Source organism: Canis lupus, chromosome 11 (genome assembly GCF_048164855.1).
Source record: "Canis lupus baileyi chromosome 11, mCanLup2.hap1, whole genome shotgun sequence".
NCBI classification, from domain to species: Eukaryota; Metazoa; Chordata; class Mammalia; order Carnivora; family Canidae; genus Canis; species Canis lupus.
Genome location: NC_132848.1, coordinates 57,042,376 through 57,060,002, shown reverse-complemented (window position 1 = coordinate 57,060,002; position 17,627 = coordinate 57,042,376). Strand labels below are relative to the sequence as shown.

Genomic DNA, 17,627 nt, shown 5'->3' with positions numbered 1-17,627 from the left:
AGTCATAGCGACTGGGAATATTCACATCTGACTTTTAGTCGAGCACCATATCGTCATCTACTGATTTTGAGCCTTTATTCAATTTTAAAGTCTTTTATAACATCTAAACATCTAGGTTTTCAATAATGCAAACATGTAATAGATACCACGAATGGCATATGTATTTGCTCACCTGATTCATACTGTGTTCTGTAAGGCAAGTACTTTTGTTTCTATAAATACTATGGCTCATTTAGATTAATTCAGTTTGTCCAAAGTTATTTAACTCAAGAATATCTGTCTCTGATAGGTATATAGTATTAGTACAGTATTTATAGTATTAGTACAGTGTGGTATCTATAATATGTGTCTTGTTTTTGACTTTTAGCATTGTAAATCACAATGCTTTTCTTTTGCTGGTATATAGTCAGAATACTCTGAACAAGAGAACTCTCTGAGAGACATCTATCCCCCCACTTCTTCCTGGCTAACAGAACCATGCTTGGTTTTAGTGTAGCCCCAGGTGATGGATCATGCATACTTGGCTGAAACAGGTTATAACAATGGGTTTCTTCATTCCCATCTGCCTTGGTGGTCTAAGTAAGAGTCATCTACAGAGGCTTGAGAAAGTTTTTCCTCCCTTTACCATGAAGGAGAAGCAAAGACATTGCAAGGAGGCAGGAGTCAATTACAATAATAACTTACCTCTCATAAATTCTTATATAAAACCAAAAAATCCCTATATGCATATGCCTTAGCATGTTAGGTATTCTGTTACTGAAAACAATATTCACCAAGAAAACTATCATTCAGAAATTATTTTTTTCCAGTATATTCTTTACCAAAATAAACCAAAATCCTATCAGCGTATGCTATAGTCTTTATAACATTTGAAATGGATTTTATTAATACTGAATATTTTTATATTTAACACAAAGCCATTATCTTCTATAAAATATCTTCACAGGGGATCCCTGGGTGGCTCAGCGGTTTAGTGCCTGCCTTTGGCCACTCCAGGGTATGATCCTGGAGTCCCGGGATCGGGTCCCACGTCGGGCTCCCTGCATGGAGCCTGCTTCTCCCTCTGCCTGTATTTCTGCCCCGCCCCCATCTCTCATGAATAAATAAATAAAATCTTAAAAAAAATAAAATATCTTCACAGAAGGAATTTATTAAATATAAAGAGTTTAACTTGTTAAATATGCAATGTTCTATTTGCAGCTTTTTGTATAATGAGGGATTGAGGAAAGCAGAGGAATGTAGAAATCTACAAGGTAGGAAATAAATATTTGAATATTTGATATTTGAAATAGTAAATCAGACAAGTTGCAGAATTCAAAAGGAACAGAGAGAATGCTTTTCTATTTATTAGTTTTTTCTCAGCTTAGCTTCCATATCTATAGATGATACAAATTACAGTAAGTAGCTTGTTGATTGAGTTTCCATGTTATGCACTGTGCCATGCAAACTGAAAGCCCTTGATAAATAAGAGCTGTTGTTTGCATTATTATTATAATCATCTAATAATGACAATGCTTCTGAAATGTCAAAATATCTCTGGTAAAGTGACCGATGTGAACCACTGAAGTGATTAAGGATGATAGGTATGTTCTCTAATTGACTTTATGTGAAAGCTATATGATAACTTTAGTATTAGCCATTGGATATATTCATTTACTTGGCTACCTTTTAACTTCAAAACTCCCTTAAATTTCAAACTACGTTTTAACTTCAGTAAAACAGACAAAACAATGTGCAACTTATCGCACTGAACTAACAATGTGAATGTTAAGCAGCTTTCTTTCTATTCTTTCCCCAAAGTTACTTTAAAATATAGAGCAACAATACTGCTAGAAAGAAATTCTAGTGGAAGTAAGTTGGCAACTTTCAAAAGAAATTAGAATCTATGGAGAATATTTGTCCTTTGTATAAACTACTTTTAATTCCAAGCTTTATCCTGCTAGGTTAAGGGTTATTCTAACCTCTATGGAGTATGAGAAAAATCTAGATGGTCCTAGTCCCTTTTAAATTACTTTTCCTTCCTTTGAAAATAATAGAATAAAATTGATCCTTTAAATGGATAAGACATCAGGTTAGAACTTGATAAAACACTTTGAACTATTGAAAATAGACTCTTCAAAATCATTTGATTTTTTCCTCTTTTGTAGTTTATTTTAATTTCAAGAAGTATTTTAAATGCCCTGCCTTTTAAGTCAGGTAATTTTGCAACTTCAAAATTTGTGTGAGCCAAGTTTCTATTGCTTAGATAACAGATTATTAAATGTAATCTATAACTAAGTTTATATTCAACTGATTCAAAGTTATCTGCTTAATTTAGTGTCCCAGGCATTTAGAAATCCAGGTTCAAGGGGCACCTGGGTGGCTCAGTGGTTGAGTGTCTGCCTTCGGCTCAGGTTGTGATCCTGGGGTCCTGGGATTGAGTCCCACATCAGGCTCCCTGCAGGGAGCCTGCTTCTCCCTCTGCCTATATCTCTGCCTCTGCCTTTCTCTCTCTGTCTCTCTCAGGAACAAATAAATAAAATCTTAAAAAAAAATCCAGGTTCAATCTCAGATGCTGTCATTAAATTCACTATTGACATGTGGGAACACATTTTCCTTCTCGTCATCTTAATTACCTCAAATATAAAAGGAAAGGGAATGGCATAGAACTTTAGGTTCTTCCAGCTGTGAAACTCTAGTCTTTGGCAATGCTTATATAATAGTATATACAAATATATGTAACCATTTTTTTAAATAAATATTTTATTTATTTATTCATGCGATACACAAAGAGAGAGGCAGAGACATAGGCAGAGGGAGAAGCAGGCTTCATGTGGGGAGCCTGATAGGAGACTCAATCCCAGGACTCCAGGATCATCACCTAAGCCAAAGAACCACTGAGCCACCCAGGTGCCCCACAAATATATATAATCTTATACATAATGTTATATATAACAGAATATAGTAATACAGAACATAAGAATTCTTAGAGTCCTTAAGAAAAAAATACATTCCCCACAGAAAGATGGTCAAAGGTGGGATGCCTGAGTAGCTCAATTGGTTAAATGTCTGACTCTTGATTTCAGCTCAGTTCATGATCTCTGGGTTGTAAGACTGAGCCCTGCAGCTCAGCTCCCCACTCAGTGTGGAGTCTGCTTCTCTTTCTCTTCCTCACCTTTTTTTTTTTTAAACTTGTCTTTTTTTTTTTTTTTTTTTTAGATTTTTATTTATGAGAGACAAAGAGAGACAGACAAACAGACACAGGCAGAGGGAGAAGCAGGCCCATGCAGGGAGCCCAACATGGGACTTGATCCGAGGACTCCAGGATCATGCCCTTGGCTAAAGGCAGGCGCCAAACTGCTGAGCCACTGGAGCTGCCCCTCTTCCTCTCCTTCTGCCTCCCACCTCCTCACTTCATTTGCATGCACATGCCTGCCTGCATACACATGCTCTCTCTCTCAAATAAATAAATCTTAAAAAAAGAGAAAAAAATTGCCAAAGGTAGTGAATAGGCAGTTTACAGAACAAACACACTGAAATACTCCTGCTCATTAGTAATCAAAGAAAGAAAATTAATAACAATAAGGTAGGTTTTCACCCATCAGATTTTGAACAATTTAAAATTTTATTAGTTTAATTAGTAGGGATGCTGTGGGGACAGTCATCTCTCATACATAGCTGGGAGGATATACTAACTTAATTACTTCAGAAAATTTGAAAATAACTTTCTAAAATTAAACTGCACATAGTTCACCATCTAGAAATTCCTTTTTACTATATTGTTACCAGAGAAACACCTTCCTAATTCATAAGGAGATATACACAAGAGCCTTTATTAAAGCATTATATGTAATAAAGATACTTTTGTGGGTTGGGGAATCCTGATGTTTACCAATAGAAGAATCATGTAATTAACTGCAGTATATCTATATTATGAAATACTGTGTAGAAAAGAATGAGGTAAATTTACTGTGCTCATTTGCACAAATGTGCAACATTTTTTGTTCCTTTAACATACATAACAATATCAATAGCATGATAGTATGTATACCTATGTGTCTGTGTTGGTAAATAAATTTCAAAGGATCTGGAATATTAAAGACCAAATTTAATGATAATGTTCCCCTCTGGGGAGAGGGACCAGTTTTCATGATAAAAGATCCTTCTCTACAGTGTCTACAATTTTTGTAAGTATAATATAATCATGATCACTTATGATATTAAACATTATGTTTAATTATTTAGAATAAGTTTAATTCTTATATATTACCATGATTTTTTTGTCAAAAATTTGTCAAAATCCATTTTTCAAAAATAAATTAACCATGGATTTACGGATATATTTCTGGACCTTCAGTCTACTCCACTTATCTATACATCTCTCTTTATACTAGTACAACATTGTCTTGATTGCTATGTCTTTGTAATTCTAGTATGCCTAATATAGAGCCTTTCAGTTTTCTATTTTATTTTTATATTATATATACTATTGATTTCTAAAGCAATGTGGATAGATTTATTTTCTCAATGAAAAAATAAAGATAACAAAGATAAATTGCTACTTTATAGAACTACTTTCTCAAAAGACATAGGAATACACCTGCCTAGGGGACCCTTAAGGGATGCCAAGATGATTTTTCCCTGATTTCATTAAATGGTTAAATAGAAACTTCCAAACATTGTCCAGGAATGTCAATCCACATTGGCATCCCTTATTATTTGAATTTCCTCTCTCTTCCTTTCTCCTATTCTGTCTCCTTTCAGTAGCTGATCTCATTAATTTCTTTTCACATTACTTATATAGATACACTTCAATTTGCCACTTAGTAAAATATTCATTCATGGAATAATGACAATCATAAGTCATATATATAAAACACTTTAGAATTTACAAAGCACTTTTAAATTTTATCCTATTTATCCTTGTATTATATTCAGGCAGCTGTTATTATAAGTATTTTACACATGACAAAACTAAGCATGATTGCATAAACAACTTGAATGACTTCAAACAATGAGTATGTGACAGAGAAGGAACTCTAAGCTTTTGGTTCCAATTCCAATTATTTTTTTATTGTGGACTTACTAATGGGATAATGTACATAGAAATAATTGGCAAACTATAAACACTGTAGAAATTTTAGGGTTTTTTTTATTGTTACTAACTTCATTATTGTTATGCAGAAGAAAATTAATCTACAATAGAAAACACATTCCTCTAAAGAAAACTGTATATGTCCTCCTGAAGCAGGCTGTAGGAGATACCAGAGGGAGCCTGTTTCATTAGACAGGTAGAAGTGAAGTAAGGGGAAGCGGGAACTAAATACCTTTAATTCTATGGGTTATATATGAATTAGGATAGAATAACTACAAGAGAAAAAATTAGTCACTGAGCAAGTGGCTTCAAGTCACTTGGATTGAGCCAAAGTTTCAAACTATCCATTACTGAATACAAAATGTGTTTAATCCACAAAGTCCTGAGTAAACAGGGTACTTTATTCAATGGTGCAACAAACTACCGGTCAAATAACATGTATCCCAAAGGCTTAAACATAATTCTCATTTTTACCGTATGAAGTGCATACAAAACAGTCATGATATTACCTGTCTACCCAAATGCCCCTTTAAAGAGGTTCTTGCTGGGGATCCCTGGGTGGCTTAGTGGTTCAATGCCTGCCTTCAGCCCAGGGCCTGATCCTGGAGACCTGGGATCGAGTCTACCTCGGGCTCCCCGCATGGAGCCTGCTTCTCCCTCTGCCTGTGTCTCTGCCTCTCTCTCTCTGTGTCTCTCATAAATAAATAAAATCTTTAAAAAAATAAAAATAAAAAAATAAAGAGGCTCTTGCTTTAGGAGCCACATGACCCAAAGAAAGCCAATCTATCAGGTGCTGAGTTACCTGTTGTGGTAGTTACCGATTTATTGCCTCTTGGCTTCTAATCCATTCTTCATTGCCTGCTATGTGATAACATACATATGCCCTGTAAATCTTTCTCCTACGGCTTTTTTTTCCTCATTAGTAAAAAAGGAAAGAATGTATCTTGCAGGACTATTATGATTGAATGATGTTATTTGTGGGAAATAAACATTAGCATATGGAACACATTTTATGTTACCTACAATTGTTCGTTCTTACCCCCTCTCCATCTCTACCTCATCCAAGTCTTACCTATGTGGATCCAGATTAAGTTCATATTCCATATGAAAGTTTACATTAAAGTATTATTTTCGTAAAGGCCAAACGAGATTCTATTTTTCAAGATTAAAGCACATTGACTGGCATACCAATATATTCAATAATATGTACTGAATTAATTGATAAATGATATCTTCCATACTATACCAGACGTTATTTACTCTTATCTATTATAGTTTAATATTATTTCAGTGTATTAATTATTCTTCTTTCCCTTGAGGCCAGTTATTATGCCTTTTTTTTTTTTTTTTTTGGCAGCCTTATAATAGCTGGCACAGGGCAAAGAGCAAGTACTCAAAAAAATACATATTGTTTGAGTAAATGTTATTTCACAAATCCTAACATTTTTATTAGAATAAAAATGTTGGATTTATTATAAAACTTAGTTAAGCCTATCTTTTTTCTGGACACATTCAATACCTGAGATGCCACTTTTTGCTCTGTAAAGGTTGAACTGCGGTGCAATTTTCTTCTCTAAGTTATCTTACTGCACCTCCTCCTGAACTTCTGACACTAACTGTCACTCACTGTCAGAAGAGCTGTCTCTAGGCATGAACCAATCTTTAAGCTAAGGATAAATGTGAGCTGAATTGCACAGGGTAACGTGTCTCTCTACTTCCAAAAGGATTGCCTTCATGAGAAGGGAGATTCCCCTGAAAGAATAGCATCTGAATTGCCAAGCCCATCTAGCACTTCAATTTTCAGTCAGCTGACCATGTGAATGTACGTAGCCACAAAGAAGAGGAGTAGTTCTCTAGGAGTTTCAAATATAGTAGTGAATAGCAAAGCATAATTCCACATCCGAACTTCTCATGAGAAGGAGTGAATAAAGAACAGGAATAATTTTCAAGGATGACATTAAGAGAACGAAACATTAGCACAGAACTTGGGAAAATGGTGAAAGTAGACAAATTCATTTATATATAGCCTCAATGAGAGGGATTTCTCAGAAATGTCCATAAAAGCCTGAAATTGATTATGTGTGTTAAGTAGCCCTTTTTTTCCCCATCAAAGGAAACACAAGAAAGCAAGAAGTTGTTAGACATGAAGATAGCAAAGCAAGTAAGAGACAGGTCAGATGTTCTGTGCGGAACACACGTGCCACAGCCCCCTCTGTATTCTCTTCCCTTGGACAGCACAATTGATTCACATCCCTTATTAGGATGCTGCTAAGCAGAATTTAAATGGCATGGCCATGGTGTCTGTCTATAAAAGACACAATCTCCTACTGTATTAGAAAAACAAATGATTTAACCACTTAGTTTTTGGGCTGAGAATTTCATACTTCCCATTTACTGTTGAAAATCTTAAGAAAAGTGGCTGCATCTAGCCCACTTGGGCTCAACTAAACTATGATGGTCTCGCTACTCAGAATAAGAGAAATCAGGGATTTCTTATAATATTACGTTTGAGCAAAATGAAGGTAGAGTGAATAGTTAGCCAGAAGCAGGGAGATTGATTATAGCCTTTAGTTGGTGAAGGTGAAATTAGATTAGTCTCCACCTGAGAACTGGGACCCCTAGCTGGATAAGAGGTTGAGAGAAAAATCATACAAGGCAGGATGATTAGTTTGTTTGTACATCTTGGTACGCTGTCTTATACTTTGCTTCACACCTCTTTTTATTGAAGTGTTGCCCCTTGCTGTGGATTTCCCTATGTAAAGTGGAGATATTTTTGCTTAATTTGCAATAGACTAAAAGAGAGCATTGAATTCTCTATTAAGAGATGAACTAGTGCAGAAAACTAATACTCCATCACACGTTCTCTGCACATGGATGATCATCAATTTAATTCTTTTTTTTTTTTTTATCAATTTAATTCTATCCCAATACTTGTAAGAGCAGTCTAAAACATGGAGCAGCCTCACAGGGCAATGTGGAGGGATGAAATGAGGCTCTCATGGATAGAAAATTGGGATTTCCTACCTTCAGAAAAATGCCAGTACCTGGAATAATACAGCATTTTAAACACCAAGCTAATTTAGTATTGAGTTCTTTAAAAAGTTTGCATTCAAATCTCAAAAATCTATCTGCCATCCCAATGCCTAATCAAGGCTCGTCCAAGGCTCAGCATTCCTGCTAAGTTCTGCTGAGGGCTTGATTTCCCTTGACCTGCCACTCTCACAACCAGCTACCATGGGCATGTTGTATCCTATTAGGTTAGTGTCTTGTCTTTTACAGGTAACAAGTGCAGGCTATAACAGTACTAGGAGGGAAAATGGGAAGGAGGCAAAGTTGGGGTGGGGAGCAAGAGAGGGAAGCATACAGAAGTATAGCAAAAGGAGAAACAAACAAGAGAAGAAAAAATAAGAATGTTGGTATAACAGGGAGAAAAAAAATACTGTGATTTAGATGAGAGCCAAAAGAAAAAAAAAAGGATGAAATCTTGCCATTTGCAACAAGATGGAAAGAGCGAGAGAGTATAATGCTAAGTAAAATAAGTCAAACAAAGAAAGACAAATACCATATGATCTCACTCATATGTGGAAGCAACAAAACAAGCAAGCAAAGGGGAAAAAGAAGAAAGAGCGGCAAATCAAGAAGCAGATTCTTAACTATAGAGAGCAAACTGATGGTTACCAGAGGGGGAGGTGGATGGGGGATAGAGAAAAAAGGGGAGGGGGACTAAAGAGTACACTCATTGTGATGAGAAATGAAATGAAATGGAATAAATTAAAGCAAGGTTCCTTTCTTTTTAGGGAAATTTAGAAAAATTGCTTAATCTCAGTGTATAATTTAGAGATAATATCTGCCTGACCCACTTCTTAGGGTTGCTCTAAGAATCAAATGTAACAAACTAATGAAAGTAATCTGTGCCTATTTATAAGGAACCATCAACATGCTTACTCAAATTGTAATCTTTATCATATTCAAGCTGCCTGCGGCTAGGACCGGATTCTAGATTCACAATCAATCTGGGTCCAAAAAAATACTAATAAACACTTACACAGGTAAATATACAAGGTAGGTAAATGTATAAATAAGGTAGAGGCAACTTTATTAGGGTTTCCTGGGAGTATGCAGGACCACAAAGGGATCATGAGAAGAAGAGATAGCCTTAGAAGCATAGCAGTTAGGAAACTCCCCTGGGAAGGGACTTATCCCAGAAGTGAGTGTGAGAGAGGTATTGGCTCTCTTGACTAAGATACCAACCAAAGGCCAGTGGCAGAATTTAATCTGTAGATGATTATTTTAAAGGTATTATTTAAAAGTAAGCAGGTATGTGTCTAGCTAGTTGGCACTGCTCTGTAGCCCTTTCCCTGCTTTGCTAATTTATTGAATATGCCTGAATGCCGAGAACATTCGAGTTTCTTGGCCTCCAGTTGAGGAATGGTCCAAATCCCAGTAGTCTATAACCTAGCCTAGCTTGAAGTGATGTGATAATTGCTTATACTTTTGATTGAAAAAAAGTGGGATGGTCTCATAGGAGATTCTCCTCAACTATCTGCTGCCATCTTGAAGCCAGTCTCCTTTCTCTCTTCAGGTTAAGAATGGCTTCTGAGAAAATAGAATTTCTTCCATTTGGTGCAGGAGACTGCAAGAGGATGCAAGCAGCTCAGAGAAGGGTGGCATCAAAGAGGAAAGAAGTCATCAGGAACAAATTCTACCTCACAATTTCTTTCCTCCTTCTTTCCTATCTTCTTGTTTAGAGGTGATGATGACCTGAAAGAGAACAGGATGGACTGTCCCAGGATTATAAGGAAGAGAAAAGAAAGTCTACACATTCCCTCTTCCTCGTAGTTTTCTATTTCAAGTTCTCCTTTGGGCTCAATATCTTGAAATTATAAGGCTTTTCAGAGTACCTTTATCTATGTGCTCTCTAAATTGGAGAGTGATTTAAGAATAAAATACAGTAAAATATTTAGAGTTCCATTAATTTTGATTTGAGATAATCCTAGCATAAACAGGGATAGACATTTCACTAAGTATTGCAGTTGTGAATTTTTTAGAGTCTAATTTTTGAGGAAACAGAGTAACTTTAAAATAAATGGCATTTTCAAAATCATTAAAATGATTTTCAAATTTGTTAGACATCAAAATTCCTTTTACATGCCTTCATTTTCTTTATTCAGCAATTAGCTCTCCATTGTGAACATGCTTTTATGTTTTGAACCCATATTTATGTAAGAGACAGCCTCAAATTGCTATTTTCTCATTAATGTACCTCAACTTACTTACTAGTATACAGTTATATGTACCATGTTTTATAAAAATTTACAAAATTGCTTTTGTAAGCAAACATTTTAATTTTCAGCTATTTACTAGATCATTCTGAGTTTCCCAGGTAATAAACTAAACACCCAAGTTTTCCACTGTATCATTTACTAACTCCCCCACCCCCTTAGGACTACCTTTAATCTTTTATGTCACTGGAAGATCCATTAGGCCATTTTTCCCCCCACTGAAGTACTTGGACAATCACTGAGCAATAAACTTCCTCCTGGTTCCTGAACAGACCAAGATCTGACAACTCCATAGCTTTACACAGACTGTTTCATGAGCCTGGAATGCTGTTCCCCAAAACTTATCTCTTCCTGTAAAGCTTCTGTTTATTTATTTCTAATGTCAACTCAATATCACTTTTCCTAAGAAGTCATTCCCAATTCTCAGAGAATAAGTTAGCTGTCACCACTTCAGTTGCATATCACACCTATTTGGTACCTTGTAATTATTTTTCTTATGTCTATCTCCCACATAAACTGTGAGCTCATTAAGAACAGACACAGAATCTTATTCATCTTTTTAACCCATGACAAACACCAGAACAATTGTCTTGGTGGTAGACTTCAAGGGACCATGATCTTGAGATTTTATTTTTATGAAACCCCCAAATTTCTGGATAAGTCATGACTCTAAAGTATATAGGTTACTAGTAGAAACACTGTATTTTTATTTTACATGAAGAACAATGGATTCTGAAAAAGAGTTCTGAGATAGGTGGAGGTTTTTATTAAAGTTTCAATGGGTGGTTTTCTAGACCCTTCCTGTCACCTGTAGCATTGATAGCATTTGACAAAATGGTTTTAGCATTTGAAAAGAAAAAATTAGCAAAAGGAATGGATATTGGAGGTCAAAAGAGAAATATCTAAAGAAAAATTTTCCTGCATATGACTTCTCAAATTTGGTATACTTAGAAGGAAAAAAAACCAAAAACATTTTGGAAAAGGTATAGTTTAGAAGAGATATATGGAAGAAAGCACTTGTGCATTAAACCCAAGTACTTAGGAAGAAAAGGGACTGTAAAGTAGTTGAGAGGTCAATCACAGATGCTAAAACTGCCTCTGTGAGCAATACAAGGGGAAAAAAAACCTCAGAGTGTTTTAATTAGACGGAAAGCAACAGAGATTATAGCCTTTCCACCACCCAAACTTTCCTCTAGAACATGACTTTTGTTCAAGAATATCATAATTTGTTTGACCAGGCTGAAACCACTGAGATTATAGGCAGATTGCAGACTTTATCACTAAATTCACTTGCACATGCCCTCCTGCACGTGCGCACACATATACACACACACACTCACTCCATTTGCTTTCCCGTCTCTTGTCCTTCATGCTGTCTTCTTTGACTAGTCCCTCATTTTTTTTTTAGTCCCTCATTTTTAAATCAAAGTTAATGTGGCACTGAAGTTCCAATATTCAGCTTGTGAAATCATTATAGAGATAAAAATACATACACATACACAGCTGGGCTGTCATATTTCTAGAGGGGAATCTTTTATGCTCTTCAATTAAATGTTGCTTGCTTGCTTGCCTCTCCCTTTTTTCCTCCTACAACTCATTACTGGAAAGTTTTGAGTAATTCTTAGAAGTCATCTAATTGGATCTTCACTATTCATCTATTCAGCTGATAAACTAATCAGTCCTTAGGAAATGTTGACTTACCCATCATCCTGTTTTACTGACTACATATTCGCAAACTATTGATCAAAACACGTCTTTTATTTGAATTAAGAAGTTCACTAATTTTGTTCTTGATCATAGTTCTATAGAACCATGATAAACACTATGTCACATAGACTATTGGCTTTTAATTTAGGACCCTAGTTTCCTTGAGATTTGTAGAATTTAGCACTCAAAACTATTTAGGAAGCCTAAATTACTGACATGAAATAGACTGGGAGTAAAATGCACAAAAAATCCCCGCCCCCCCCCCCCAAAAAAAGCAAACATAAGCACAGATTAAAGCCAGTTAAGGCACCTACAATAGAAATAACTCCAGTGGCAAATTTTACAGATTGTTGGTTAAGACTTAAGAACATACTGAGAGTGGCTAGAGGGGTGAGAGGTAGGGGGGAGGTTGAGGTAACTGGGTGAGGGCAACTGATGTAACAAGCACAAGGGGGTGTTACATAAGACTGACCTCTACCTCTAAAACCAATAATATATTATGTTAATTAACTGAATTTAAATTAAAAAAAAACAGAAGAAAAAGTTTTAAAAACAGAATATAAGACTTTTTTTCTAATCATTTGGTATAATCAACATTGAATTGGGAACATAGAATTAAATATCAGTGGGGCTTTTAGAAACAATCTATCATTTGTAAAATAGGACATGTTTGTATTAAGTTGAAAAATAAAGGAATGGCTATGCAAAAGCAGGACAAAGAACACTTTCTTTAGGTATTTACCCACAGTGAAGGCCAACTCATGTAAGTTGAAAACTGTTGCACTTCTATCAAACCTCTCTAAAAACACTTGACATAAAGAATCCTTTTTTAAAGAATGAATTTTAAGCATAAAACAAGGGGAAATGATGCTTTAAGTGTTTAAAGCAATAGGATAATAAGATGAAAGGAAATCCTATATTCAAGAGGTTAATTTCTTCACTTAAGAATGAAATTTGGTTTAATCTGAAAAGTGCTTCACTGAAAATACACCTCCCTGATTGGATATCTTGAATGGGAGTAGGAATAATTATTGAGTAGTACCTGTGCGCCAGTAATGGGGCCAGGACCCCTGCCTACATCTCCAGATGCATCTTGCATTGCTCTTCCCTCTCGTATCATACTTAAGATGTATTACACAGCTGTGGTTAACTGAACGCACCATGCGACTTCCTGTCTCTGTGACTTTTACATACTAGTTTACCTCTCCACCTTTTCCCCTACTTCTATGTCTGACTAGTTTGCATCTCTTCATCTTTTATATTAACCTTGAGTATTTAATCATTCCTTCTACCATGGTATTTCTCACACTACACTGTAATGTTTTGTTTATGTGCCCACATCTCCCTCTAGCCTGATCTCCTTGGTAGGACATTCTAGGTCTTTTGAATTTCCTATCCCTAGACACATTTGTGCTATCTGTCAGAACATTTGTCAGAACATTGGCACACAGGGGAGCATCTGGGTTGGTTTCCATTTATATATGCCATCTCAGAATGCCCAGGACTTAACCCCAAGACAGTGATTCAGTGACTCTATTCTTTGCTAACTAAACATCTGATGTTTGGTAACTATATATATATATATATATTTTATCAAGAAAGTAAAACATTTTGACTTCAGACTGTTAATTTTTATTTCCCTGATCATAGCGTCTTAGTATGAAAATATACAACTAAAATTGATGTAAAAAATACACTTTCCTCTTTAGCAAGATGCTAGTGGGAGGATTCATTGTATGGTGGGCCCTTCACATACAAGATCTCATTTTGTTTTTAGAATTACCTTGTTCATATATTCAACAAGTATTACCAAGTTTTCCCCCAGTCCAGCCATTGGCAATGGGTCTATATGTACAAGTTATATGATGCCTTTGCTCTCATGATATTTCATTCATGTGGATGAGACATACTTCAATTAAGTATACACATTTTAAAAGTACCATTAAGAAAATGAATCAGGGTTGGTAGGTAGTCACCAAGACTGACTGACTTGCTTTCTTTTCTCTTTTTGTATTATGCAGTCAGGAAAGGTTATCCTGATGAGATGACATTTGAGGACACCTGAATCATGAGAAGGGACCAGCTATAAAATATGTTGGTGAAATTTATGCCAGGGAATAAGTGCAGTGGCCCTGGAGAAGGCACAAGCTCTGACTGGGGAATAACAAGAAGCATAGTAACACAATGGCATGCGAAGACCAGGTAAGAGTTGGGTTATGGGCAGTTTGTAGATAATTACATGGTGTTCAGTAAAATATAGATTCTATTTTTCAAGTCCACTCAAGCTACAGAGTAGAAAGTGGGCTTTATGGGAACAAGAATGGAGGCAGGAAATTGACAAAATTGTATAACCAGACAAGAGGTGATAGAGGCAATGCTTTATATAAATGACAGGATTCAAGATACTTTTGGTAAATAGTGGTGAACTGCTACTGGGTTATTTGTGGGATGATGTGGGAAGTATTAGGGAAAACCAAAGATGATTCCCAGGTGTTTTGGCCTGAGCAGTTGGGTACTATACTGTGGTACTATAAATTGGAGAAAGAGTACGCAGCCGAGAAGGGCCAAGAGCAGAGTAGCAAAGTGCTGAATGGATGATCTGTGTTAAGTTACCAGTTATAATAACACAGTTATCAGGAGGAAGAGAGCAAAGAAGTTGCTTATATTTAATGAATACCAGGATACAGGTAAGTGGTCACTGATGACAGTAATAAGAGCACCCAATGGGCAGCAAAGTCCAGTTTTACAAAGCTACTCTGTTCCTGATTCATTTCGATTCAAAATAGAGGGGAAAAAAAATCTATGTCAACATTTGGATTACATCTATGAAAAAAGACCCTTATACTTAAGTAGGTAGATTTTTTTAAAAAAGTGTTATAATCACAAAATGTATAAGTCAAAATATATCTTAGAGAGCATACAATGTGTCAGCTTCTTTAAAGCTATTTCGAAGTGTTTTTTTTTTTTTTTAAAGATTTTACTTATTTATTCATGAGAGACACGGAGGGGGGTTGCAGAGACACAGGCAGAGGGAGAAGCAGGCTTCATGCAGGGAGCCTGATGTGAGACTTGATCCCAGGACTCCAGGATCACACCCTGGGCCAAAGTCGGGTGCTAAACCACTGTACTACCCAGGGATCCCCTTGAAGAGTTTCGTATAGTAAAGTCACTTAGTAGGTAAGTGGAATCTTTGGAACAATATTAATTTGGTCAAATGAAGAGAAGTTGGACTAGATGATTTCTGTCTCAGGTTCCTGTTAATTCTCAACACAACATAATTCATAGGACATCTTTTTGGGGGCTAAAAGGCATTAGCTATATAAAAGATGGATGCTACGGAACAGATTTTATGAAAGTAATGTTGGTTTCCCATAGATAGAATATAGTTTATGGCTCTGAACTAAACAACATCAGTCATATCAATTCACTCCTCACCACACTGGGTATATGTAAAAGCTGTGGGGATTACAACTAAAACAAAGTGTGCTTAGAACAGTACTGGTTGATGCCCGTTTGGTTTAATTTGTATTAACAGTGCTCTCTCGTGCTTTTAAAATTGTCTTGGTTTGGAAGATAAAGCATATGGCCATGCCAATTAAAAATGATATGTGTACCATCTTGCAAAGTAAGGCAAAGAAACAAATATTAAACAAGGAAATGTAAGGCATCTCAAATGCCAAAAAATACAGTATCCCAGAGAATTTAATATGATCCTTCTGAACATATACCTATTACCAAATAGGGGAAAGAAGCTGGAATAAGTTTGTTCCTTTTCAGGGCTGAAGTGAATTTCCATAAGCCTCATCTATCTATATGCTTGATTTATGGCAGACAGAATATACCAGTGATTAAGGAATGGGCATTACCGTCCCTGAAATCTGGATTTAAATCCAAACTTTGACACTTCATGGCTGTGTGATATTGGCTAAGTTATTTAACCTCCCTAAGTCTCACTTTCTCCTCTGCAAGTTGGTATGATCCTAGCTGTCTTATGAAGTTGCCCATTGTTAGAATTCCATGAATGACAGATGGTGCCATTATAATAATTATCATGACCATCACCATTAATGTCATCATGATCATCCTCCCATCCTCTCCAAGACCCTAGACAATGTTTCATAAGTTATTCCTTTTTTCTAAAACAACTGTGTCCCCTTCATGTGTCTCCTCTGTCACCTCCAGTCTAAACACAAAACAAAATAAACAGAATCAAAACTGTATAAACTCAATCCAAAGGACTTTAGTCATCTTCTACCACTGGCAAAATAACTTCAGAAAATGGCCTTCTCTTACGGTCTCTTCTTTTTCTTTCCTTTCGATTTTCTACCCAGCACAATTTGGTTTCCATCCCTTCCATTATGTTGAAAAAGTTCTCCCAAGAGAACCCAAGGACATAAGAATTGTCAAAGTGAACTGCTCACTCTCAGTTCAATCTTACTTGACCATCTTCGATATTTGACACTATTGAACACAGGCTTCTGCTTGTATCTGCCCTGGATTCCATGACATCACCAAGTTATACCCCTATATTTCTGGTCATTAGCTCTTGGTCTAATCATGAAATAATACATTGTATATTTCATAAATATATGAACCTTATGGATTTAAAGCCAAACTTCTCTGCACAGAACTGCTCTTTCTCCATTCACTCCTACCTAATTAATGTGGTTTGAAAAGTCCAAAAATCATCCTATATTCTCTTCTCTCACATAACCATCTACAGCCAATTAATCTCACCAAGTTTTTCTCTTAAACATTTCTCAAGTCCATCTTTTTCTCTTCATTTTTCCTATAGTTGCCAGATGTCAAAATCTCTTCATTTCTCATACGGACTATTATATACAACTTCCTAGTCTATATCCCTGCTTCTAGCCTTGTTCCTACATATATGTATGTTCTCCTAATTATTGACACAACAATATACCTCAAGTGAAAAGCCTTCCAAATTTCTCACATATGACCCAAAATTTCAAACTTCTTGGCATGCTAACAAGAAGAGCTGCTACTGCTCAGTGGGTGCTTTTGTTTAAGTTAGAAAAGATTGATCTTACTCAAATTAAAAAAAAAAATAAGGATGTTCTATTGTTCACAGCCTGATCAATCCAATGCTTTACTCTTAGAGATCAGTGGGAGCCACTGCTCTGTGAACCCCCCTCTCAGCTGGAGAACTTTCCATGAATGTGAAATGTTTCTACAACACTTACCTGTTCCCCCACACCCTGGATGCCAGATGCATATACCTCAGCAATCCTAATATTCCATGCCTGCCTCTATATTTTGTCCTGCGGATGAAGTGACCAAGTCAGGTCTGAAGTGGGGAAACCAGATGTCCCAAAGTGGCAGTGGATGAAAGAAATTTTAGTGGATTTCCAGAATGAGGTTATAAAAGGTCACAACAGCATGCACACTTCTGTGCCAGAGCATGTCTTCCTGCATGCTTTTCTGAGCTTATATATGGATAACCTAACACTGCTTCAGGTTAATTTATGTCCACTCTGTGTATGTGTTCCCTTAAATATTACACCTTCATGCAATCAACAACAGTTACAAGAGTGGCTCTGAGC

General features: G+C 36.1%; 1 long non-coding RNA gene across 1 annotated transcript in view; it reads left to right on the top strand.

The window, feature by feature from the left end:
• Positions 1-17,627, top strand: part of LOC140600222 (uncharacterized) — a 329,214-nt gene that overhangs the window by 300,161 nt on the left and 11,426 nt on the right. The window contains exon 8 of the long non-coding RNA XR_012003440.1: positions 14,085-14,265. This is a non-coding gene — a long non-coding RNA (uncharacterized lncRNA). The remainder of the gene's footprint in view (positions 1-14,084; positions 14,266-17,627) is intronic.